Here is a 26303-nt window from a genome sequence, read left to right as displayed (position 1 = left end):
GGATATTAGGAAAAATTTCTTCACAGAGAGGGTAATCAGGCATTGGAACAGGCTGCCCAGGGAAGTGGTGAAATCAATGTCCTTGGAAGTGTTCAAAAAATGTGTAGACAAGGCCCCCAGTGATATGGTTTAGTGGTGGCCTTAGCAGTGCTGGGGGAATGGTTTGACTTGATGATCTTCAAGGTCTTTTCCAACCTAGTTGATTTTATGATTCTATGAATCAGCGCATCACACTCTTCCTCGGCAACTTCGACCAGCAGGGTAGGGTCGGGAATGGCGCTAAGGGCCTCGGGGCTGCCCCTGGTCTGTGACAGGCGTCAGCCCTCATAGGTGATGAAGTGGGCACTGTGGCAGTACCAGTGGCGCCTGCACATCTGCCCCTGCCTGGCCGGTGGGGGGAAAACGGTGGGTCCCAACGAGGTGAGCCTCCGGGCAGGAGCCGGGCCAAGGCCGACGGCGAGGAGCAGGAAACGGCCCGCTTCTTCCTGAGGGGCGCCGCTCGGCTCCTGAGCCCTCGCTGGCCGGCGGGGCTTGAGGAATACACGAGCCTCAGCTCGCTGGTGGGCGGGCTATGCTCCTGTCAGCCTCAGGAGGGCTCCCGCCTCAGACTATCCGCGTAAAGCGTTGTTATTTTACTTTTGAATGCGGCCTAGCAGTCCTGGTACTCGGAAACATGTAACACATATGGAGGTAATGATGCGAAGGGTTAACCGATATGCAGGAGGGTTAGGGTTAAGCCGCTTGCTTAACAATGTTACTGGTCGTTCATGCTTATTGTACTCACCGCGTATGCTAGAACAAGATGTAAAGACTATTGTTAAGAGGTAGGACCATGACTTGTTTCCCGTCCTTTGGACGCCCAGGCCAGCTGAAATCGACTTTGTGGTTTGGACAACGACCAAACCTCCAGGGAGCATGCATAACGACTAAGGGTGAAAAGTTCAGGCTCGAGGAAGACTCGTTTACTTCATCTTGAGACCCTCGCCCACGACCACCAGGAGGCACTGCGCAAGCACAAAGGACCTTTTAGCTCATAACACGAAGCGGGAATAGGACATGAATATATATAGGCATGTTGTGCAACCTCATGTATACGTATAACTTTAGAGGATAAATGTAGAGGGAAAACGACTCTGAGGTGCACATGCCTTTGGAGAAGCTATCCCCCATGCGCCTTAGCACTGAATAAAGCATACCTACTTTACAACTTTAACAAATTGTGGAGTCTATCCGCATATCAGTAAGAGCCTGTTTTTTTTTTAAAAGCCAAGGAAAATATCCAGGAAATTAAGAAAGAACTTGATTCGCTTTTGCAAACAGCTGAGAAGGTGTTTATGGTGGAGCTGCTGAAGATGCCGATTGCCATCAGGAAAATTAAAAGACTTGCTTGGTAAGTACGTGTCCTAGTTTCACCTGGGATACAGTTAATGTTCTTCCCAGTAGCTGATACAGTGCAACGTTTTGGCTTTAGCCAGAGAACAGTGTTGATGACCCAGGGTGGTTGTTTACCACTGAACAGTGCTCACAAAGCCAAGGCCTTTTCTGCCTCTCACCCACTAGCGAGGAGGTTGGGGTCCCAAGAAGGAGGAGGGGACTCTGGAAGGAATGACATTTGCCTTCCCGAGTCACCATGAGGTGTGATGGAGCACTGCTTTCCTGGTTGAACACCTGCCTGTGGTGGGAAGTGGTCAATCTGAAATCAACCTGACTGGGAATGAGTGGTTAGCTGCTTTGGAGGCAGAGGAAATTAAGCCACTGTCTGCCTTTGTCTGGGGTTAAACCACAGCAGCGTGCATGGCCTTATATTTGTGAGGGATGCAGACACCATTACAGCATGATGTACCCCTGACTGATGCAAGAAAACCTGTAAACTTGGTGTCTTTTATATAAAAGTTTGCTTTGTGTGCTGAGTACATTAGCTTATCGGCAGTGGTATTGCACTGCAGGGATTCACTCAGTACCTTCAAGTAGACTGACCTGTGTAACACAGGGTGTAGAATTAGTTGGTAACAGTGTATAGAGTCCAGCACCTTATTTCACATGTGCTCTTAAGTCATTTTACTTAAAGCCTGAAGAGATATGGAATAATTACAAGTCTAGCATTTTCTTTGTGTAAAAATGTGAGCATTTCTTTCCATCGGAATCTGTTCATCCTAGTGAAGCACAAAATGAGACTCTACAACTCAGAGAGAGTTATAAAGCAGGTATGTTTATTATGGGCCCAGGTACAAGGGGTATCGCTCCTCCTAACTTGCACATCGAGGGGTTAAGCAAGCAGATATTTATTACACACAAACATGCATATTCATTAAGTTCCCGAGAGTTCAGTGGGGATATTACAATTAGTTTAGGTACTCATTATCATAAGTTTCCTCCCTTTTGGAGCTTGTGCACTGCCCTCTGCTGGTCGTGGGCAGGGGTCTTCAAGATGAAGTAAGCAGTCTTCCTCATGTGGGCAGGGGACTTCAAGATGAATCATAGAATCATAGAATAGTTAGGGTTGGAAATTACCTCAAGATCATCTAGTTTCAACCCCCCTGCCATGGGCAGGGACACCTCACACTAAGCCATATCACCCAAGGCTTCATCCAGCCTGGCCTTAAACACTGCCAGGGATGGAGCATTCACAACCTCCCTGGGCAACCCATTCCAGCACCTCACCACCCTAACAGTAAAGGATTTCTTCCTTATATCCAATCTAAACCTCTGCTGTTTAAGTTTCAACCTGTTACCCCTTGTCCTATCACTACAATCCCTAATGAATAGTCCCTCACCAGCATCCCTGTAGGCCCCCTTCAGATACTGGAAGGCTGCTATGAGGTCTCCATGCAGCCTTCTCTTCTCCAGGCTGAACAGCCCCAACTTTCTCAGCCTGTCTTCCTACGGGAGGTGCTCCAGTCCCCTGACAATCCTTGTGGCCCTTCTCTGGACTTGTTCTAACAGTTCCATGTCCTTTTTATGTTGAGGACACCAGAACTGCACACAATATGAAGTAAGCAGTTTTCCTCAGGGTGTGCTTTTCACCTTTGGCACAGTTGGATGCCCCAGTAAACAGAAATTAGCTGAAACCAGCCATATCTGCAAGTTTCTGATAGCTGGCAAAGATTTAAAACAGTGTGACCTTTGTCTACAAAATTTATTGCCTCCCAAGCAGCAGATGTTAGGGAGTCACTGTCTCCAAACTAACTGATAATTAGAAGGATGGTAATTCACTCTTGTTAGTAAGACTACTAAATTCTGTTATCACACCACAGTCTTACAACACAAACATTGTTCACTATCTTAGACCTAAGTTAAAAGTATTTTAAACCTATTTTTTCCAGACACTTGCTTTCCTTATATTAAGTTCCCCATTTTCTTTTACCTTTGTAAATTCTTTTGCTATGTAACTCCATTTTACTCAGGAGATCTGGCAAAGTATTTACCACTTTCGACTTGTTGTGTAACCTTTTTTCTTTTCCAGTCCTCATAATCAATTACAGACCTTATACAACACCAAAAAGAATAATTGTATCATGCCATAAGTAATCAATGTTAAAACAATTAGTATTAATATTTCTGCAACCAGTTGCCTCAAACAGGAGAGACTAGGTAACCATGAAGTCAACTTTTTCCATACTTCTTCAAAACCCCAAGAGTTATCATCCTTGGTCATATCATGAAATATTTCAGTTTATTTCCAAATTTCCTCCAGATCTGTTTCAATTCTGCCACTTTGATCTATATAGGAACCAGTGATTATGGAACAAACTCCTTATGAAGTCAATAACCTGTCTAGCACCATTTGGTTCTTGTAGCAATTTTGCACTAAAGTGAGAGCCTTGGTAGGAAGAAATTGCTGCTGGTACTCCAAAATGAGGTATTATCTTGTTTAGTAATGTTTTAATTACTTGTCTTGCATTATTTATTCTACAAGAGAATGCTTTTGGCCAGCCTGAAAAAGTATCCTTTAACACCAACAAATATCAAAAACCTCCTTTTCTCAGTAATTCAGAAAAATCTATTTGCCACTGCTGTCCCAGATAACTTCCTCTCCCAATTGTCCCAATTTGATTTCTATTTTCATTTTTAGGATTATTCTTAAGATAGAGCTGACATTCTTTTGTCACTAATGGAACTATGGTGTATAGATTCCTTCCTATAATTTGTCTAAATATTTGTACAAAGAGTTGCTACCCCAATGAGTTTTATTATGTTCCTCCTGAACTAGCTTCCAGAGTTGATTATAGGGGATTACAATTCGTCCATCAGGTATCTGAACCCAACTCTCTTTCTTTTCCTGTCTTTTCAGATCTTCAATCAATTTATTATCCTCTTTTGAATATCTAGGTTCAGGTTTCTCAATTGTTAGTTTGCCATCAGGGATTAAGGACATGATTTTAGATTGTTCAGATGCTCATTTGGCTTTGAAATCAGCCAAATTATTTCCAATTTTCTGATTAGGGTCACCTTGTTGATGCCCTCTACAATACATAATAGCTACTTCCTCAGGTAACTGAACAGCAGTTTCTGTAGCATGTTTAATCTGATTCTCTTGTGTTCAAAAGTCCTTGTTCTTTCCACATGGCACCATGTGCAGGTACCACACCAAATGCATATTTAGAATCAGTCCAAATATTTATCCTTTTGTCTTTAGCCAGTTCCAGGGCTCTCATTCTGCCTTTTGGGTGGAGGTGTCTATGGGTAAAGGTTTAGATTCTATTACCTGTGAAGTGGTGGTAAAGGCATATCCTGCCTTTCATTCACCATTTTTCATGAAGCTACTATCATTAGTAAACCAAGAATCAAATTTGGTCAGCTTGAATATACAGTTTGTACAGTGGCCAAGCAGTCATGTGTTAGTGGTTCTGTCGACTGTTTCTGCAAAAAGGATGCTGGATCCAGAACATTAGTGACCACAATTTTTATATCATCGTGTTCCACAAGGGTGGCCTGGTATTTTAAGAAACATGAAGGAGATAACCAATTGGCTCCTTTCTGCTCCAGGACTGCTGATACAAAGTGGGACACTAGTATGGTAATCTTTTGTCCCAAGGTGAATTTGCAAGCCTCTTCAGTATTCATGACAACCACCACCACAGCCCTTAGGCATCCGGGCCATCCTTTGCTTGCTTCATCCAGCTGTTTTGAAAAATATGCCACTGCCCTTTTATAGGGTCCTAGTTTCTGAGCAAGGACCCCCAAGGCTATTACTTGCTTTTCATAAGAATATAGCCAAAAGGGTTTTCTTACATCTGGAAGTCCTAGAGCTGGAGCTCTCATTAGCTCTGTTTTTGAAATTCTAAAAGCCCTCTCTGATAAATCAGTCCATTCCAAAGAGGGAGGATTTCCTTTTTACAGTTCATATAGTGGCCTTTTGTTTGGATACCTGATAACCATTCAGTGCCAGGAAATTCAATAATCCCACCATCCACTGGACACATTCTTCCTTTGTTTTTGTGGCAATTAATAGGTCATCCACATATTGTAACGGAGTCCTCGTCTGAGTGGATGGCTTCCATGATTCTAGTTCTTGTGCTGATTTCAAAAAAAACATTGGACTGTTTTTAAACCCTTGAGGTAATACCATCCAAGTTGAGTTTTCTTTCCTGTGTCAGGATTTGGCCATTCAAAAGCAAATAAATTTTGGCTTTCTTTGGCCAATGGTAAGCAAAAAAAAAAAAGCAACCTTTAAATCCAAGATGGCAAACCATTTCTGATTATTGTTCAATTTAGTCAATAAGGTATACAGATTAGTTACTACTGGATGAATATCCTCTACAATTTTGTTGATTGCTCTACGATCTTGAACCAATCCACAACTTTTCCCATCATATTTCTTTTCTGGCAAGATAGGATTATTATATTCCAGTTCACAACAATGATTTGTTTGATTCCCTTTGATCTTCGAATTTTAAGGGATATTTTTTTATTCTAATTGGGCAGGCCCCCCTTTTTTATTTTCACTTTAACAGTCAAAGCATTTTTCACCTTACCTGGAACTTCAGATGCCCACACTCCCAGATACATCTTATTAAGGATTTCTTCTATTTCAGGGAGGTCCTCCTGTTTGCTTTTCTGTTGAATTAAAGATAAACTCAAAACTGTAATTAATTGATAATTTTTAACTCTTAATTACATTTTGCCTTCTTTAAATGTTGCTTCTCACCCTAATAAAGGTTTTGGAGAACTTGGCATGCATAAAAATTTATGCATTCCTATTTGTTTTCCCAATTTGTGTTCTAAAGGTTTCAGAAAGAATGCTTTTTTTTTTCTTGGTGGCCAGTAGCTCCCACAACTGTAAAAATATTTTTTCCCTCTGATTTAACACTGAATAAGGTGATCCTGTATCCACTAAAAATTCCACTTTATTTCCTCTAGTCCCTAGCTTTAATTTAACCCGTGGATCTGCTAGGGTAGATTCCCCAGGTCCCCATCAATCTAGTTCCAATTAAGTCCCCAGGGCAGCCTCACTTCCAATGTCCAAACTCCCCACAGCACGCACACTGATCTGGTAAGAATTCCCTCCCCCACCTCCTTCTGACATTCCTCCTCCACCAGTTTCAAAGCAACCACCGCAGCCGGCTATACCATGACTCAGGTTTTTTTTTTCTACCTATTCCTGATTCCTATATGCTATCCATGTTTCCCCCTTCACTCCTGTCTGCATTTATCCAACAAGCCCTCAGTCCTGTATGTCAACATGTCTGTTCCCACTTGTCTGCCTGCCCCAGCACTCATCCCATGCTCAAAAACAGGAGCTGCTTGAGCTCCCCTCCTTTCCCCCTTGGTTTTCCCTTTTTTTATCCTCACAGTTGCTCACCCTGCTCTGCAGGGGCTTCAGATGCCTGCCTCTGCAACAGCACTTCTGGTTTAACCCTTTCTTAACTCTGAATGTACATCTGCTACTTGTTGCCAGTGACAGTCATCTCTTCCTCCTTAACAATATCAGATAAGACAGATGCAGAGAGTGCTCCTCTCGGAGGTACCTCTCATACATAACTTTCCAACCTATCTTCCTGATTACTTTGTTTTTTTCCTAACTTTGTGATAAACACATAAATGTATTGGCTTTCACAATTATCACATGTGTGGTTATGTAGATATAACTATACAAGTTTATAGTAACAAAAACAAAGCTCGATAAAGACACAAGATGAGCAAAACGGAGTTGCATAGTAGAATAATCTGTAAAGGTAAAGAGAAAAGGGGGGGGTGTGTGTGCCTGATATAAGAAAAGCTAGTGCCTGGAAAATATAAAGTACTTTTTAGCTTGACTTAGGCTGTAGAAAGAGAACAATGTTTATGTTATTAGTCTGTGGAATTTAGTAGCCCCATTAAACATGAGTTAATTGTTTCACACTAGTCCTCTAAAGTATCTTTAGCTTTAAAAAACAGTTTGTGTTGTAAGTCTGTGGTGAGATAACAAGATTTAGTGACTCCACGAATGAGTTATTTCACACCATCCTTCTACTTATCAGTTTAGAGACAGAGCCTCCCAAACATCTGCTAGCTTGGGATACTCCTTGTCTGCCTGTCCTGCTATAAATTTTGCAGGAAGGTCACACTGTTTTAAATCTTTGCTAGTTATCAGAATAATTACAGCTATAGCTGGTTTTAGCGAGTTGTGTGATTACTGGGGTGTTCAACTGTGCCAAAGGTAAAAATATACTGTGAGGAAGACTGCTTACTTCATCTTGGGGACGCCTACTCACAGGAGGAAGACTGCTTATTTCATCCTCAAGACCCCTGCCCACAATCGCTGAAGAGCAATGTGCAGATGCCAAGAGGAGACTTACGATAATAAGTTCCTGGACTTAGTTATAATGTTCCCTGCCTATATGCAGGGATTATGAATACGTATGTGACTAATGCAATAGCAAAAGTATATAAACCTGTTAACAAACACTAATGATTTGCGCCTCTGGCTACGGTCATGCGCACAGCGCTGTTTGCTTTTGCTTTATTGACTTTGTCCCTCAATAAAACCTTGTTACCTTGTTTAGAGGAGTAAATTAGTATTTCACAACTTTAAACATCATTCCCCCAATATCAAAGGCTGAACAACAGCTCTCCAGCTTAGCTATCTGTTTTTCCCTGTCCTTTACCAAAGCCAAAATTAAGGGGTCTGGCGGAGCTATATTAATTTCGCATTCTGTCTGTCACTCCACGTGGTTTCTTAAAGTGAAAAACATATCTGCATACATTACTTCATCCCATTTTCCTTGCCCCCTCAAAACAACATTAACTGTAACAATGTATTATAGTTCAGAGTTCCATTTTTAGGCCATTTTTCCTGATCTTCCAAAGTATACAAAGGCCACCATTTGTGTCGTGGTTTAAACCAATCCGCACAGCTTGTGCACTCGCTCCACCCCTTGCTCCCCCAACTCCCAGAGAGTTAGGTAGGAGAATGCAAAGAATGTAGCCCCCCACGGGTTGAGATAAGAATGGTTTAATCACTAAGGTATAACAGAAATCACTACTGCTACTACTACTACAAACAATAATGATAAATAACAAGTGAAGAGAATACAACACCTCACCAGCCACCGACCCATAACTCACTCCACCCTGCCCAACCGAGCACCGATCGATACCTCCTCCATCCCCCCAGAGCCTCCAGCCCTTCCGGGTCTCTCCCGGTTACATCCTGGGTATGACATGCTATGGTATGGAATACCTCATTGGCTAGCCTGGGTCAGGTGTCCTGTCTCTCCTTCCTCCTGGCTTCCCCTCCTCCCTGGCAGAGCATGAGGCTCAGAAAAGGCCTTGGACAAACCAAACATTTGAGCAGCAACTCAAAACATACTTGCTATCAGCAACCGTTCCCAGCCTGAAAGTCAAAATACAGCACTGCACCAGCTACCAAGAAGGAGAAAAAATGACTGCTACTGCTGAACCCAGGACAATTTGTTACAATATTTTACCAACATTTTTTTATTTACCGAGCCCCCAGGAGACCCTCCCAGTTCTTTCCAATGTGCCAAAATGCACCCTAAAGGACTCTTTTGCATGATCTCTTCATTCTGCTGATTTTCCATTATCAGTCTCACATTCATACACACATGGAATCCCACAGACACACTCCACTCAGTTACAACACTTGAGACAGAAACTAAAGTTCAATCAAACAAACAATTAACAACAGAGTTATAACATCCTGTCACCAATACCAAAATCACAAGACCAAAATCATTACTGTAACAAGCCACAAAATAAGTCAAATACCAATAAGATCCAAAACCATTTCCACAAGACACCCCCTGTGTCCTGTAGGACCCAAACCACAAGATGCCCCCTGCTTCTTGTGAGTATATACCAAACGGACACTAGAAGCCAGGTATACACCTTTACCTATATGAAGTCGACCCAAACCATTTCCACAGACACCCCCTGTGTCTTGTAGGACCCAGACCACAAGATGCCCCCTGCTTCTTGTGGGTGCATACCAGCAGCCAGGTATACGCCTTTACCTACCCCCCTTGTATCAATACCCTACCAAACCCACGCTCTTTACCTCACACAGAACATCTCCTTATGACTTATAGGTATCCCCTTTACCTGGTTCAAACATACCTGATGATTCACTAGTGATGGTCCTTGTCTGCCCCTGTGGTGATCTGAGTGAGTGGGGGAGTGCTCCTGAGAAATCTCGGGGGTGCCCAGAGAAGTCCTGTCCTCATCAGGTCCCGCAGCTAGACAGAGATTGTCTCATCTGGGTTGCCAAATGGAAGCACGGAGTCAGACTCTACAAACTCAGAGAGAGTTATAAAGCAGGTATGTTTATTACAGCGCTGGGTGCAAGGGGGATTGCTCCTCCTAACTTGCACATCGAGGGGTTAAGCAAGCAGATATTTATTACACACAAACATGCATATTCATTAAGTTCCCGAGAGAGTTCGGTGGGGATATTACAATTAGTTTAGGAACTCGTTATCATAAGTCTCCCTTTTGGAGCTTGTGCACTGCCCTCTGCTGGTCGTGAGCAGGCATCTTCAAGATGAAGTAAGTAGTCTTCCTCAGGGTGCACTTTTCACCTTTGGCACAGTTGGATGCTCCAGTAATCAGAAATGAGCTGAAACCAACCGTATCTGCAAGTTTCTCATAGCTGGCAAAGATTTAGAACAGTGTGACCTTCATACAAAATTTATTGCAAGTAGAACTGGATAGGGCAGACAAGGAGTATCCTAAACTAGCAGATGTTAGGGAGCCACTGTCTCCAAACTAACTGATAATTAGAAGGATGGTAAGAAATAATTCACTCATTAGAAAGATGGAAAGAAATAATACACTCTTGTTAGTAAGACTAATAAATTGTGTTATCACACCACAGACTTACAACACAAACATTGTTCTCTATCTTAGACCTAAGTTAAGTTAAAAGTATTTTAACCCTATGTTTTCCAGGCACTTGCTTTCCTTATATCAATATATGTTGTGCTTGCAATAAATTTTTTACGAATGTCACACTGTTCTAAATACCATTTCTCCTTATACTCCAAAATACGCAATACGAAGGATGCTGTTACTGAAAAGTAATTCTATTTGGTCTGAGGGTTGAAGGGGTATCTAGCGTCTTCTAACTGTTATGTGTGTCACACATAGTTTGCTTTCAACTCTGATCCAGGTGAATGGCTATCAGACAGCAGAACTGATAGGTAGATGTCACTAGGTAAATAGGCTTCAAACAAATGAGTTTGAAGTAGTCTTTTGTGCTCTTCATGAAAATTCTTTTTATTTTCCTTGTCTTTCTAATGTATTTCTAGTTAAGGAAACTGTAATTGTTGAATATGATGATGCCAAACATATTTCTGAAAAAAAAAAAAAAAAAAACCACCTAAAAAGTAAGTTTATTCTCAACAAACAACATAAGGGTTTTACCAGTTCTGACCAGCTGTGAACCCTACAAGATTCATGACTGGGCAGGCCAATGGCATGCTGTTTGTTTGAAAAATCAATTGTTTTAAATATAATGTATTTTAAGCTAAGCAGGGCTAAACTGTGTAGTAAATTAATTTCATAATGAAATACAATATCTACACTTCTGGTAACTAATTCACACAGATTTACAAACAGTAAAAGTCTGCTCTCTTGAAGTCCAGGGCAGTGAGCTTACTGCACGCTCTTCTCATTGTCTTGAGGACCTCAAATTCGACCATCTCATGATCACTGCATCCAAGACTTCCCTGGAGAGTCACATTTCCAACGAGCCCTTCCCTGCTGGTGAGCACGAGGTCAAGCAGGGCACCTCTCTCGTCGGCTCCTTTATTGCTTGCAGAAGGAAGTTGTCTTCCACACAATTGAGAAACCTCCTGGATTGCTTGTGCTGGGCCATACCTTTGCCCCAACAGATGTCAGGGTGGTTGAAGTCCCCCATGAGAACAAGGGCCTGTGAGTGTGAGGCTTTTCCTATTTGTCTGTAAAGTTCTTCATCCACAGGTTCCTCTTGATCAGGCGGTCTGTAACATACCCCCACACTAATGTGTCCCATCACTGACTTCCCCTTAACCCTGACCCACAAACTTTATGTTAACTGATCACCTGTCCCCAGATAGAGTTCCATACTCTCCAGCCTATCCCTAACATAAAGGGCAACTACCCCTCCCCTCCTACCGGGCCTGTCTTTTCTAAAAAGCCTATAACCTTCCATTCCAACACTCCAGTCAAAGGAGCCATCCCACCATGTTTCGGTGATGCCTATTATATCATAGCTCCGTAGATGTGCCCACATCTCTAATTCCTCTTGTTTATTCCCCATGCTACGGGCATTTGTATAGAGGCATCTGAGGCGAGCTCCAAATGAATCCAGCTCAGTGGCTGGAGGGGCTAGAATATTACTACATTGCTCAGAGTATTATAGGTGCTGGCAACTGACTGGGTGTGTTGGGATGGAATGATGCTCCCCTCCCCCAACACATCCAGTTTAAAGCATCCTTGACAAGTCTGGCAAGCCTCCCAGCAAAACCACTCTTCCCTTTCTTTATCAGAGCAGCTCCACCAGCCCCCAGTAGGCCTGGCCTACAAATGTGGGCCCCATGTCCAAGACACCCAAACCCCAGACTATGATACCACCCTTTTAACCATTTATTAACCTGTCCTATCCTCCTTGCCTTTGGAGGGTCCTCCCCGGTGTCTTGGAGAATTGTCAAAAAGACTATCTGAGCTCCAGAACCCCTGACCACCTCTCCCAGGGCTCTGAGTCCTTCTTTATACTCCTCAGGCTATTACTATCTATATCCCTAGCACCCACATGTATCACTAGAAGTGGGTAATTGTCAGTGGGATTTACTAGATCAGGCAGCCTCTCTGCAACATCCCTGATCCATGCCCCAGGTAGGCAACACATCTCCCCTGTGACCGGGTCAGTCCAACAGATGAGTGCTTCTGTCCCTTTCAAGGCAGAGTCCCCTACTACTACAACCCGCTGCTTTTTCCTGGCGGCACCAGTAGAGATCTTCTGTACCAGTGCACCAGCCGACTGTTTCTGGTGCAAGTGCATTTCCTCATCAGCCCCCTGCAGGACAGCAAAGCGGTTCTGGGTGGGTACAGTAGATTTAGGAGGAAGCCCCTTGCTTTTAATTGCTCTCTTCCTCCTTTTGATGTTATTTTTTTTTTGTACCAATTCCCAGCTTCCCGGGTTAACAGCCTCCTTCTTTCCTCCATGAGTTAGAGGGGAAGCTTGAGGCCCCTGTGCTGTTTGGGCCTGGCGCAAGCAGTCCTGCTTCCTCTCAGCTTCCCTGACATCTTGCAGCTTACTGATAGCATGCCGTAGCTCAGCCACCTGCTGGAGGAGGATCTCCATCAGGGAGCACCGAGTGCAGCCCTGCCCATTCTGCACCTTTCCCTCACAAGACCAGTGCAGACTCTCTCTACACTCCAAGCTCTGCACCGCAACCTCCCTACTTACCGGCTCTGTCTGGGTGCCTACGCTGGCCACCACCGGGGCGGCCGGGGCAGAGCTCCCAGACCGAACCCTGGTCGTACGACAAGTGCTCACCATCCCGCTCGCCTGCCTGCACGAACTGCCACGCAAACTGCCTCGACCTGCTCTGTTTGCCCGCTCTGTTCACCGCGCTCCCTGGGTAGATTTTTAACCACTCACAGTTGGTGCCACTCCTCCTGTCTCCGCCCCCGGTGAGTCACCTCCTCACGGTAGCTGAGCTCTTTGCAAGTCCTGTCGAGGACTTGAGGCTCCTTCCTCAGTGCCTCTTGTCGCTCTATGGTGAGGTTTCTGGACGCTGATCTCCCCAGGCTCCGCTCCGGTGCCACAGGCGTCCTTTCTCAAGCCACCCCCCTCAGCAACAAGTACAATAGCACAAGCGTATTAATTTTGTCTTTGAAATGTAGTGCCTCAGCCAGACACTGAAGTATGTAGCAAGATGACAACAAAGACTAAAAGATTACATGTGGAGTTACAGGCATTTATTATAAAAAAGCTTAAAGGTTGGAAGGATGTATAATACAAAGGTGGTTGTTTGTACAGAACTTCATGATGAACTTTTGGCATTATGAAACTTGACATTTGATGTGTATGTAGAACTTTATAAAAGGCAGTACTATGAGGCTTAAGTGTTGTGTTTTTTTTCGCTAGGGAATTCTTACAGTATTGCTCTCTGGAAATATCTATAATTTCATCTTAAAAAGGCACTTCTTTTAGCTGCAGTCTTAACATATGCATTTTCAGATTTCCAGAACAAAGTCATTGGTTTCATTGTTGTCTGGTTTAAATGGCAAACTGAACATTCTTTCTAGGTAAGACTGATCTTTGATGGCTTAACTCACCTGAATCTATGAATGCTGAATATTATTCTTTTCAAATGAAATAGCTGAAATTTGAGACCAAAAGGAATACATCTGATAAAGATATCTTCCAAAGCCTGAATCAGATGCATTGTAGTGACATGAACCTGAACAAAAAAGCACCTCTAGCTGATGAAGGGATGTGGTGGTACCTCTCACACACTGAATGGTGCACAGTTCTGAATTTGTGATATCAGTATCAATTTCCAAACAATACTGAATGGAAGAGAGTCTGTAAGGGAAAACTTGCTTTGTTAGGAGTAATGATTTGTTCTGCAATAATTATTACATAGCTGAAATGTCTCCTGGATTCAGCTGTAAGTTATTTTTCTCCTTCATAGTAGCTAGTGCAGTGCTGTGTTTTCATCTTTAGAATGAGAACAATGTTGATAACACACAGATGTTTTTACTTTTGCTAAGTAATGCTTACCCCGATCAAGGACTTTTCAGTCTTGTGCTCTGCCACTGAGGAGGGGCATGGGAAGCCAAGAGGAAGCAGAGACAGGACACCTAACCCAAAGTAGCCAAAGGGGTATTCCATACCACAGCACGTCATGCCCAGTATATAAACTGGGGGGAGTTACCCAGAAGGCCAGATCACTGGCTCGGATCAGGCTGGGTATTGGTCAGTGGGTGATGATCCTCACTCGTGTTTATTGGTTTATTTTCCCTTTCTGCTTTTAGTTTTTGTCGTGGTTTAAGCCCTGTCGTCAAGTCAGCCATGCATTTTCTACTCCCCCCCCAATTTCTTCCCTTTCCCTTACCCCCCCCCCCCCCTTATTCCATACCATTCATGTCATGCTCAGATCCCACATTTTCAGTACACCATCGCTCTTATATATACATCCACATCACACACAGATAGAGAGAAAGAGATCATTTCTTAGTGCATGGACCAATGCTGCTGAGTCTTCGGTCCATGATGTCAGGTTCCATCTCTTGTAAGAGTCCTTTGGGGCAGGAGAGGTTGTGTGCAGTGCTGGATCGTTGTCTGCTGATGCTGATCATTTCTTTACTGCAGAACTCGTCTGGTTCTATCAAAATTCATTCTCTGTTGGGATGTTGGTCAGAGGGAAGTCAGGGCTAGTCACTGGTGACCTTAAGACATCTAGTTGATGGGCTATAAAAATGTTACACAGCAGGCAACAGCATATAATTAAGCTCATTGGCTGTTTTCCCCTAAAATCAAATCCCCTTGAGGTATACATTGGACTTCCCCATCTTCCCACATTACCCACCAAGTATATCTGGGTCCCTGAGCAAAAGCAATCCCACGAGTGGGTTTGCCTTTACCTGAAGCAGGAATAATCCAGGCTGTCTTCCCCAGGAAATTCTTCATGTGCACCACAGGAACTTTGTCCCCCTCTACAATATGTAAAAGTTCTGACTGGGCTGGGCCAGCCCTGTTAGCAGATCCTCTGGTGTTGACCACCCAGGTGGCCTTTGGTAAATGTGTATCCCAATGCTTGAAAGTTCCCCCACCCATTGCTCTCAGTGTAGTTTTTAACAGTCCACTGTACGGTTCAATTTTGCCAGAGGCTGGTGCATGGTAGGGGATGTGATATACCCACTCAATGCCATGTTCTTTGGCCCAAGTGCCTATAAGGTTATTCTGGAAATGAGTCCCATTGTCTGACTCAATTCTCTCTGGGGTGCCATGTCACCACAAAATGTTTCTTAAGGCCCAGGACAGTGTTCTGGGCAGTGGTGTGAGGGCACAGCATATGTTTCCAGCCATCCAGTGGTTGCTTCCACCATGGTAAGCGCATGGCGCTTCCCTTGGTGGGTTGGTGGGAGTGTGATATAGTCAATCTGCCAGGCCTCCCCATATTTACACTTCAGCCATAGTCCTCCATACCAAGGAGGCTTTAACCATTTGGGTTGTTTAATTGCAGCACATGTTTCACACTCATTAATAACCTGGGCAATAGTGTTCATTGTTAAGTCCACCCCTCGATCACAGGCCCATCTGTATATTGCATCTCTGCCCTGATGGCCTGAGGCGTCATGGACCCATGGGGCTAAGAATAATTCTCCCTGTTGCTGCCAATCTAAGTCCATCTGAGCCACTTCAATCTTAGCAGCTTGATCCTCCTGTTGGTGGTTCTGGTGTTCCTCAGTGGCCCAACTCTTGGGTGCATGAGCACTTATGTGGCATACCTTCACCACAAAATTCTGCATCTGGGCAGCAGTATCATTCCACAGTGCAGCAGCCCAGATGGGTTTACCTCTTTGTTGACAATGTTCTGCTTCCATTGCTGCAACCACCCCCACAGGGCATTTGCCACCATCCATGAGTCAGTATAAAGTAGTGGCCATTTTTCAGCAATGTCCAAGGCCAGCAGGATGGCTTTCACCTCTGCAAATTGACTTGATTCACCCTCTCCTTCATCAGTTTCAGCAACTTGTCGCTGAGGACTCCATACAGCTGCCTTCCATCTCCGATGCTTTCCCACAATACAGCAGGACCCATCAGTGAACAAGGCATACTGCTTTTCACTTTCTGACAGTTTATTATATGGTGGGACCTCTTCAGCATGCATCACCTTCTCCTCTGGTGACATTCCAAAATCTTTGCCCTCTGGCCAGTCCATGATGGCTTCTAGAATTCCTGGACGACTGGGATTTCCTATTCAAGCTCACTGTGTAATTAGTGCAGCCCACTTACTCCATGTAGCATCAGTTGCATGATGTGTAGAGGAGACCTTGTCTTTGAACATCCAGCCCAGCACAGGCAAACAAGGTGCCAGGAGGAGCTGTGCTTCAGTGCCAACGTTTCTGAAGGAGCTCGAACCACTTCATAGGTTGCCAGTATCTCTTTTTCAGTTGGGGTATAGCTGGCCTTGGATCCTCTGTATCTCCGACTCCAAAAGCCGAGGGGTTGACCTCGAATGTCCCCTGGAGCTTTGTGCCAGAGGCTCCAGGTAGGATCATTCTCCTCGGCTGTGGTGTAAAGCACTTTTTTCACATCTTGCCTGGTCTGGACTGGTCCAAGAGCTACTGCATGAACTATCTCGCGTTTAATATGCTCAAGGCCTTGTTGTTGCTCAGGGCCCCATTTAAAATAATTCTTCTTCCGGGTTACATGATAGAGTGTGCTTACAATCAGACTGTAATTTGGGATGTGCATTCTCCAGAACCCCACAGCACCCAAGAAAGCTTGTGTTTCTTTCTTATTAGTTGGTGGAGACATTGCTGTTATCTTGTTGACCACATCTGTGGGGATCTGGTGATGTCCATCTTGCCATTTTATTACCAAAAACTCAATCTCCTGTGCAGATCCCTTGACCTTACTCTGTTTTATGGCACAACTGGCCTTCAGAAGGATTTGGATTATTTTCCTCCATTTCTCAAGAACTTCTGCCACTGTGGCATCCCACTTGGCTGCCTTTGGCTCCAGTTCATATTTTAGTTCTAGCATGTCTGGTACGGCAGCACTCAATGGTGGTGTGACTTCATTCACGCCATGATAGTCTACTGTTAGTCTCCACTCTCCCTTAGACTTTCCCACTGGCCATATGGGACTACAGATCAGATTATGGATGGGAATCAGGAAGTTTCTTTTGGTCCTGTATTGCTGCTGGTGCACTCTTGTGGTCCTGACTGGCAATTGTTCTTCGACCTTCAGCAACCCCACAACAGAAGGATCCTCTGAGAGACCAGGCAAGGTGGACAGCTGCTCAATTTCCTCAGTCTCCAAAGCAGCAATACCAAAAGACCATCAGTACTCTTTTGGATCTTTGAAGTACCCTCTGCTGAGGTAGTCTATGCCGAGGATGCCTGGAGCCTCTGGACCAGTCACAATGGGGTGCTTCTGCCATTTCTTCCCAGTCAGGCTGATTTCAGACAGTCAACTCCTGGGACCCTCCTGTCACTCCAGAAATATAGATGGGTTCCACCCCTTGACAGCTTGATGGCATCAGGGTACACTGTGCACCAGTACCTACTAGAGCCTTATACTCCTGTGGGACTGATGTCCCAGGCCATCTGATCCACACAGTCCAGTAAATCTGATTGTCCCCTACCTCCACCTGGCTGGAGGCAGGGCCCCTCTAATAGTCATCACAATGTTGGACACTTAAGTCTTGTTGAAAGGGATCATTCTTTGTTATCACAGGAACTGGAGTGAAATCAGCTCTTCCACTCCATCTGGGAACCTGTTCACCAGAGACTGAAGCCGTAGCTCTCATGGGATGATCAGCCTTGACCCTTGTATGTGTCCCTGGTATTGCTAGAATGACAACACACCTCATTTAAGTGTTTTACTATTTTTTCCGGATTTTGCACTTGTTCAGCATTGAAATTCCAAAGTACTGGAGGGGCCCACTCACCTAGATACTTGCCCGTACTATCCCACGCACCCTGCCACTCATGGCTGTCCAGCCTCAGGGAAAATCTCTTGGTTCTCCTATATCATCGTTTAATCCCAGACAAGACCCAAACCTGACTCTGCTTAACTCTTGAAATCAGACGAAATAGTCATGGGCAAAACACACTCTGAATGCGTGCCAACGTGGTGATCCCCATCACAGTCAGCAAACAGGTCTCAACAGTATTAAAAGGCCATTCAGAAACTTCAAAACTCTCAAATGATGCTGTAAACAGTCTGAGAGGGGGGCTGGGAGGGTAAGAGAATGTCTTCTTCACAGGTTGACCACCTGAGAAGGAGAAAAAAGATGTGTCATTGCTAAGCACTTCTATTATATGCCTCCCAAAGTATAAAGGTGGTGACCACACTGGGAACATAAGCCAGATCAGTTCCATGATCAATGCTTCTATTGTATTACAAGTCATTATCATAAAGTACAATGAGACAAGAACCTTAGCCCAAGCCCCACACTTGAAAAATACTAACACAGCAAATACCGGCTGTAAGTAAGGTATTATATACTGAAACTGTGAGATCAAGAGAAACAACTTTGTGAGCCAATAAATCAGCATTGTGACGAGTGACTATTAATCCAAAACAATGAATGCTTATCACAAACATGATTAGACACACTCCGGTCAGATCTGTCGTTATCTCAACTCCTCGCTGGGCACCAAAAAAAGAACTGTCGTGTTTTAAGCCCTGTCGGCAAGTCAGACATGCAGTTTCTACTCCCCCCCCCCCCCCCCCCAGTTCCTCCCTTCCACACCCCCCCCACCCCCCCACTCCCTGAGGGATGGGGAGGAGAATGGAAAGAATGTAACTCCCATGGGTTGAGATAAGAACAGTCCAGTAACTAAGGTATAACACAAATCACTACTGCTACCACCAATAACAATAATGATAAGAGAAATAACAAGGGAAGAGAATACAATACCACCCGCCAAAAACGAGCCTGACTGAGCAGAATGTGCCCTTCCAGGTAACTCCCAGTTACATCCCAGGCATGACTTGCTGTGGTATGGAATACCTCTGGCTAATTTGGGTGAGGTGTCCTGTCTCTGCTTCTTCCCAGCTTCCCCTCCTCCCTGGCAGAGCATGAGACTCACAAAGTCCTTGGTCAGACCAAACATCAGTGTTCTCACCTCTGTTTCCAGGCCAAAAGTCAAAAACACAGTGCTGCACCAGCTACTAAGAAGAAGAAAAAATGACTGCTACTGTTAAACCCAGGACACTTTTATATTCTCTCCCCTTGTTATTTCCCTTATTGTTATTATTATTGGTGGTAGTAGTAATAGTTTTGTATTATGCCTTTTTTACTGGACTGTTCTTATCTCAACCCATGGGATTTACATTCTTTTGATTCTCCTCTCCATCCCTCTGGGAGTGGTGGGGAAGAAGGAAGGGAGTGAGCGAGTGGCTGCATGGTTCTGAATTACCGGCTGGGCTTAAACCATGACAAGGTGTCATTAGTAGGGCAATGCAGGATTGCAAAAATGCCTTAAAGCTGCTTACAGTCATGATGGACCAAATTCAAGTCTCACTATAGGATCTAATGAATTAAAAACTTGGTGGATATCTGCATGATTTTTTTTGGAAGCTCTTGCTACACCTGCAGCTCCAGTGTGCATACTTGTATCCATTGACACTTGATACATTCAAATTATTTTCAGAGAAATGCAAGTTAAACAACCTATCAGTGTTTAATGTGCCTAAAAGAAATTTTAATTGCTTTCTTAAACTGGGATTACAGAGCTTTTTGCTCAACAAAATTAACTAGAGAAGGCTGCTTTGCCTGGGGAAATCTATAAAATCTCAGCCTTTGAATGTTGCTTTTATTCAAATACACTAATGCTGGACCAAACCCACATACCCTTACAATATCTCCAAAATGGCTGTGGGGAAAGGAAGATTAGAGGAATAGTGAAGTATATTTCTGTCATCAAGATTTCTGTGAACTGAGTTAAAATTCAAAACTGGAAAAATTTGTTCTCTGGATTCAGGTCAACCACACAGGACAAATATACTGAGAACTAATTAGAAAAATTACTTCCTGCTGAAAAAGAAACTTCCTAGGAAGCTTTGCACACTCAAATAGAAAGCTGCAGGTGCTACCTTAATTATATCCAACTTGGGTATTGCAGCCCTCTCTTACCTACTAACATAAATGACTTTCATTCCCCTATGGTGTTAGGTCCGATTATATCATGTCTACCTCAGGAGGGCTTCACATGTATATACACTATGCTTCTTGTAGAGCACTTCAATGTTCTTTAATCCACTAGCTGTCTGCCTTCATCCTAAATGTAGCTAAAATGTTACAGTAGAAGTAGATGAGGAAATAAAAGAAATAAACAAAAGCAATAACCACTTCTATTTTATCTTTTTTTTTTAAATTAGGTCTGTTCACTCTTCTTCAGGTGTGACTGAGGCTGTTAAGTCTCTTATGAATGTAGCACCACAAATTTCAAAGTCACCACAAAGATATCTAAAAGGTACAAGGTTTTTTGGCTTGTTCTTAATAAATAATTTTGTTAAATACCAAGACACTATAGATCTACATTAATATCAATCATCATCAACCTAGACTTAATAGGTCTTCATGGTCTGCCACTTGGTAGTGGGGATGTGAACCAGTCACACACCTCCCGTTCTGAGTGTGGGTGTTAACTTAGGTTCTTACAGAGGTACAGGATTTGATGTTGTAACTAAGCCAGTTTCAAAAAAAAAAAAAACCAAACAAACAAAAACCCAATCAAAAACCCCAAAAATTTAGAATATAAATTCTACTCCCACTCACTGTTTTGTGAAGGTATATTTTACAATTTAAACTAATTCTCAGAGCCCAAACTTAATTAAAATGTCACCAATACTGCTGTGTTAAAAAAAAAACCATCACCTTCCCAACCCCCAATCACATAAACTTACAATCAGTTCTTTGCATATTGAACCATTAAGGTTTTCAGTTATTATAATTCCCCACACACTACAGAATTTGGTTTTGGCATAAGTCATCAACTGAAGTAGAGGGATGGAGAACTTAAATGGGTCATGAAACCAGCAAGTGGCTTAGTTTCACCTTGGCCTGCTATAAATACCAGAGGTTCATTTCCATGTAGAACATACCCAAATCTTACATTTTTAAGTGGAATATGAACAACTGCATCATGAAATAAGCTTAGGAATTTTGTACGGCACAAGGCTTGCCCTGTACCTGTCAGAGTTAGCAGCTTTCATAGTATCTCCCTCTGTAGTAGACAGATACAGCACATACCTTATCTTAAACCCTGAGGCATGAAGTTTCCTCTTTCCAAACCTGTAAGCATTCACTGTTGATACTGGAGAGTGGATATTCTTGTTACCAAGTGGTGCAAATGTCAGTTTGCTTACTGGCCTGTACACAGGCTTCAGAAGTCACTGCAGTGTTTCAGGGTTATAGAATGTTACCAAGTGGTGCTAGTACATGCTGCTGATGGATGGACTTCCTGTAGTCTTCTGGCAGAACTGGAAGCATTTAAACATGACTGCCTTTCTATTAGGGATGTTTGCTCCTACTTGCACTTGCTCATGCTTGAAAAATTCCTGCAGGGCATAGGAAGTTACTCTCAGAGTAACATTTTTATTGTATTCTAGTGCTGGATTACAACAGACTGTCTCAAGAACTGTACCTACCAGTGGAAGAGTTCAAGGCATGTCAAGAAGTAAATCAGTAACTCAAGATAAAACTTCTGTTTGTAAACATTCATCTGGCTGATGGACAGGCATCAAGGTTATTTGGGGTTTAAAAAATTTAAACTTACAGTAGTTGATAAATTGTGAATAGTCTGAGAGTGATGGCTCTTGCTATCCCTAAATGAGTTAAAGCTAAACAGAAGTTAAAATGGTTGCTCAAGTTTTTCAGTGTAGCAGGGAAGCACATGATTTTTTTAGAAAAGTTGGCCATGCAAGTAAAAACTGTCAGAATAGTTTTTGTCTTAAAAATGTTTCTCCTAATGTGTAGACACTGTATGGCTGATGGAGACCTCCATAATATTGATGTGCTACTACTAAATCAAGATACAGTACAACATATTCATAACCTAGTGGTAAGCTTAAACTAGTAGGCTTACATAAAAATATTCAGACACCTAGTCTCAGGTTTTCATGTGAGATACTGTCATGAATGCAGATTCAAAGTGCTTTAACTCTTCTGAGGTTAAGCCTAAATTGGTCAGCATAAATTGGAGGGAGGGGCAAGGGAGGAATAGGGAGGGGAGAACTGCAGCACACAGACATTCTGTAAAAATAAATGCACTTAAATAAGCATGCACAGTTTGGTAATTGCATGGGGAGGGGGGCAGAAGCATAAATTCTTCCTTCTAGATGGCTCTGGTGTCTCTCCTGCCATTCTCTACCTCATATTCACAAAGGCTCACAAAGCTATAGCCAAGTTTCAATTCCTGTTATAATCTATTATTCTCTGTCCCTTGCTGAGTAAGAACTATACTCTTGTTAATTCTCTGCTGCAACTGAATATTAATGGCCTTACCTTTGGCACAGGGAAGTAAATTGTTTTGAATCAGAATGAAGTTGAACAGAATTTTGTAGCACATAGTGCCTGACTTTTCTGACGATAAGGGTACCTGGACTTTTGGATTAAATAATGTGAAGCACTAGAAGTCTATCTAGATGTAAGAAAAATTAATCAGTTTGCAGTCTTGCAGGTATTTACAGACTTGAATGTAACTACTTTTAAGCTACAGGTCTGGAAGCTGTTTTGTGTTTTATAACATGGACCTGCCTCTGTAGGTAAAGAATGAGGGAGTGCTTGCTTGCTGCTTGCATTAGCAATAGTGACTTTTCTCTTTTTTCTGTCAAGTTCTTTTAGGTAGCTTGAACTAAAATAAATTTTTCCCCCTTAGAGTAATCTGATTGTACTATGTGGAAAGGCAACAGCTAAACCAAGGTAAAGGAAATGTCTGTGATTACAGAATATTCACGACAGCTTTTTCTTGCTTGCTCTGAAGTGTGTAGGGAATGTCTATAATGTCTTAATAAAGCTGTATACTACCCAGTAAATGTTTTTATATAAAAGCTTACAATGTGATGTATATTATTAAATTCCTGTTATCTCTGTGAAGGATACAAAAGCAGAAGAAAATTCTTTTCCCAACTTCTTTATAAAAGGCTTAGTTAACATCTAACCTTAATTCACGGTAAAATGAACAGTAATAGGTTGTTATGTAGGAAATAAATTGTAACTCTCCTGTTCTATATAGGACTCTGAGATTTTTACATAACTCTTTGTAAGTATAGACCTCTAATGTCATTTGTCCATGCACACCACAAGCAGAATGTAGTGCTTACTACTCATCTTTAGTCTTCCCAGTACCAATCTCCTTGAATCTAACTCTGCAATTAAACTGAAGTGTGAGTTTCTAAATTCTTGAATAGCACTTTAAGGCAACTTGATTTCCGTGGTGGCATATAAATCTGCCACAGGAATAGAACTTATTTCCAGTCTTGTGCTCTGACATGACAATAATGTGCAAGATGACAGGTAGTAACTTAGGCATACTGTAATTTGTGGCATCGCCCCAATTTTTCTAGTACTTAGGTACTTTTGAGTAACTTCTAGGAAAGGCTTTTAACATTTTTCTAGGTAAAGGTGCCAGTCCAGCAGTCACTCTACTGTAGGTACTCTTGTGTTTTCAGAACTTAGAATCATAGAATAGTTAGGGTTGGAAAGGACCTTAAGATCATCTAGTTCCAATCCCCCTGCCATGGGCAGGGACACCTCACACTAAACCATATCACCCAAGGCTTCATCCAACCTGGCCTTGAACTTGAGGATGCACTTGGCTTTTACTCTGCCAGTGGTGATTTCAATTCAAGTGTTCACTGTAGAAAGGTTGGTATGAAAGACTCCTAAATTCTTTAAACTAAAACATTAGTTTAAGAATTAAATCTAGATTAGTTTTTCTTCTTTTCTGCTTCCACCCTTGTTCAACATAAGGAAACAGAGGTCACAAGTTTCAAACATGGCGGGAAAAGAAAGCTTCCTGAGGCACGGAAAACAAAACCAGTAAAGAACATGAAGTTAAACCACTATTAAACACAGATTAAAACTCTGCTCTCACTTGGTAACCAGAAAATACAGGAACAAACCTCTCATTCAGATTATACCTGAAGTTTACAGAACATTCATTAATAGTTATTCTTAAATCAGTAGGTTAACCTGAATTAACATTCATTTTCCATTAAATTGATAAGAGCATCACATCAATGTGGCATCATCTTTTGATTATTGAGGGCAAATGGACGTTTCAAGATGAATGATTTAACTGTTCAAGGTAAACAAAATGGCAGCGCAGTACTGAAACCTGCACTGTTTTGTATTTTGGAAGAGGTGTTATGATTGGCATGCTTTGAAGCCAAGCCAACACACGGTGGTGGATCTCCCTTGAGGTGTTTAGTATGGTGGTAGTCATATTACAAAAATAGCTGCTAGTTTTTAATCCATCTTGTTCTTATTGCAAGTATTTTCTGAGTTGCAATTTAAAGATTGCCCCTTTTTTGTGACTAAAAGGCTACTACTGAGAGCTGGGAAAGTGTTTCTGGGCCCTGACGCAAGGGGCAGGTTCACAGGATGTGCACTGTAATGAAGCATGAGGACTTTTCAATCAGCTGAAGTAATTCTTTGGAATTCTCACCAAGCTAGGAAGCCTCCAGAACTCCATTTAGTCCTTTTAAATTTTGTAAGAGGCATACAGTTAAATGCCTTACAACTCCTTTACAGTGACTGCTTGAACTTTGTATTTGCATCAGCCTAAGGCTGTAGTGGAAGGTTATAGGTTAATAAAATACATATTTCCCATTACATCCTATTTAGAGGGCTGAGCAATTGCTGCATATGAATAGGTAAGTCTGTGACATGTTTTTTTTTTTTTTTCCCCAAGCAATAGTAATTTTTCTTTCACTGATTACTTTTAACTTCTTTGCAAACTTATTTTTCAGAAGAAAATAGTCTCCTCTTTTAGGTAAACAAGAACCACACCACTGTCAGTATCTTATGTGGAACTGTGTAGTGTGAACACCTTAGTAAATTAAATGCACTTAAGAGAACAGATCAGACTTTCTATGAGAATCACCTTTGGGTCCATTTAAGTCACTGTATATGCTAAAATAGGTGTCACAAAATAAGCTGGACAAGACTTTGTTTTGGGGTTTTTTTTGGGTGTGGGTTGGTGTCATCCCCACTTTTAGCTTCTTGAAGTCAATATTAAAGACAAAGCGTGAACTTAAAAATAAGGTTCTAATACAGCTCTGATGATCACATTTTCTTCTTCTCCCCACATACAGAATGCTCTTTTGCTTATAGTACCACCTTTACCATAAGTACTTCAGTTGCAGCTGTTTATAACTGTTTATTTGATTATTCATAGGAGAGTCACATTGCCCCAGTTAAAGCATTGATAGCTATGTTAAGCATTAAACTCCATCAGTAAACTACTGAAGCATTAGTAACTATACTCTAACTGTAGCAGTATATTACTTGAAACTTAAATATTAAAATCAAGAAAGTGTAGACTGAATTTATGTCAAGTTTTTCACATTACAACTTTGTAAAGGGATACCTTCCTGGTAGAACAGAAGATCTATGTAGTAAGGGCAACTCTGAAGAAGTCACCAGTCACTGAAAGATGCTGCTGTGAGGAGCCTAAATTAATGTAATCTCAGGACTGAAACAAATAGACTAATGCTGTATACAGTGATCAACTTCCCCTCCAGCCCTTCACTTCAGCATGCTAGCCAAGAGTTACCACTAATCCTTTCTGTATCCCACTAAAAAAAGGAATTTTAAAGCAAAGTGGTAAGTTCAGAGCTCATACTCTGTTTTCCAAGGAGGTAAATCCTGAAGGTATTACTTAAAACAATTAACACATCTGTCCTCTGCTTTAAGCATTACAGATTAGGATGCCTTCTTTGGGAAATAAATCAGGATAAAGGATTAGTATGCAACAATCATAGAATCATAGAATAGTTAGGATTGGAAAGGACCTTAAGATCATCTAGTTCCAACCCCGCTGCTATGGGCAGGGACACCTTGCACTAAACCATGATGTCATGAAAAGCAACCTGAAGTTTTAATAAATGAAAATAGAGATTCACT

General features: G+C 42.4%; 1 pseudogene; it reads left to right on the top strand.

Annotated features, from left to right (window-relative positions):
* Positions 1 to 215: 215 nt before the first annotated feature.
* LOC117437998 (borealin-2-like) lies at positions 216 to 23100 on the top strand (annotated as a pseudogene).
* The last annotated feature ends 3203 nt before the right edge of the window (positions 23101 to 26303 follow it).

Source organism: Melopsittacus undulatus, chromosome W (genome assembly GCF_012275295.1).
Source record: "Melopsittacus undulatus isolate bMelUnd1 chromosome W, bMelUnd1.mat.Z, whole genome shotgun sequence".
Lineage (NCBI taxonomy): Eukaryota > Metazoa > Chordata > Aves > Psittaciformes > Psittaculidae > Melopsittacus > Melopsittacus undulatus.
The sequence above is the reverse complement of the archived record's forward strand: the minus strand, read 5'-3'. Positions and strand labels throughout refer to the sequence as shown.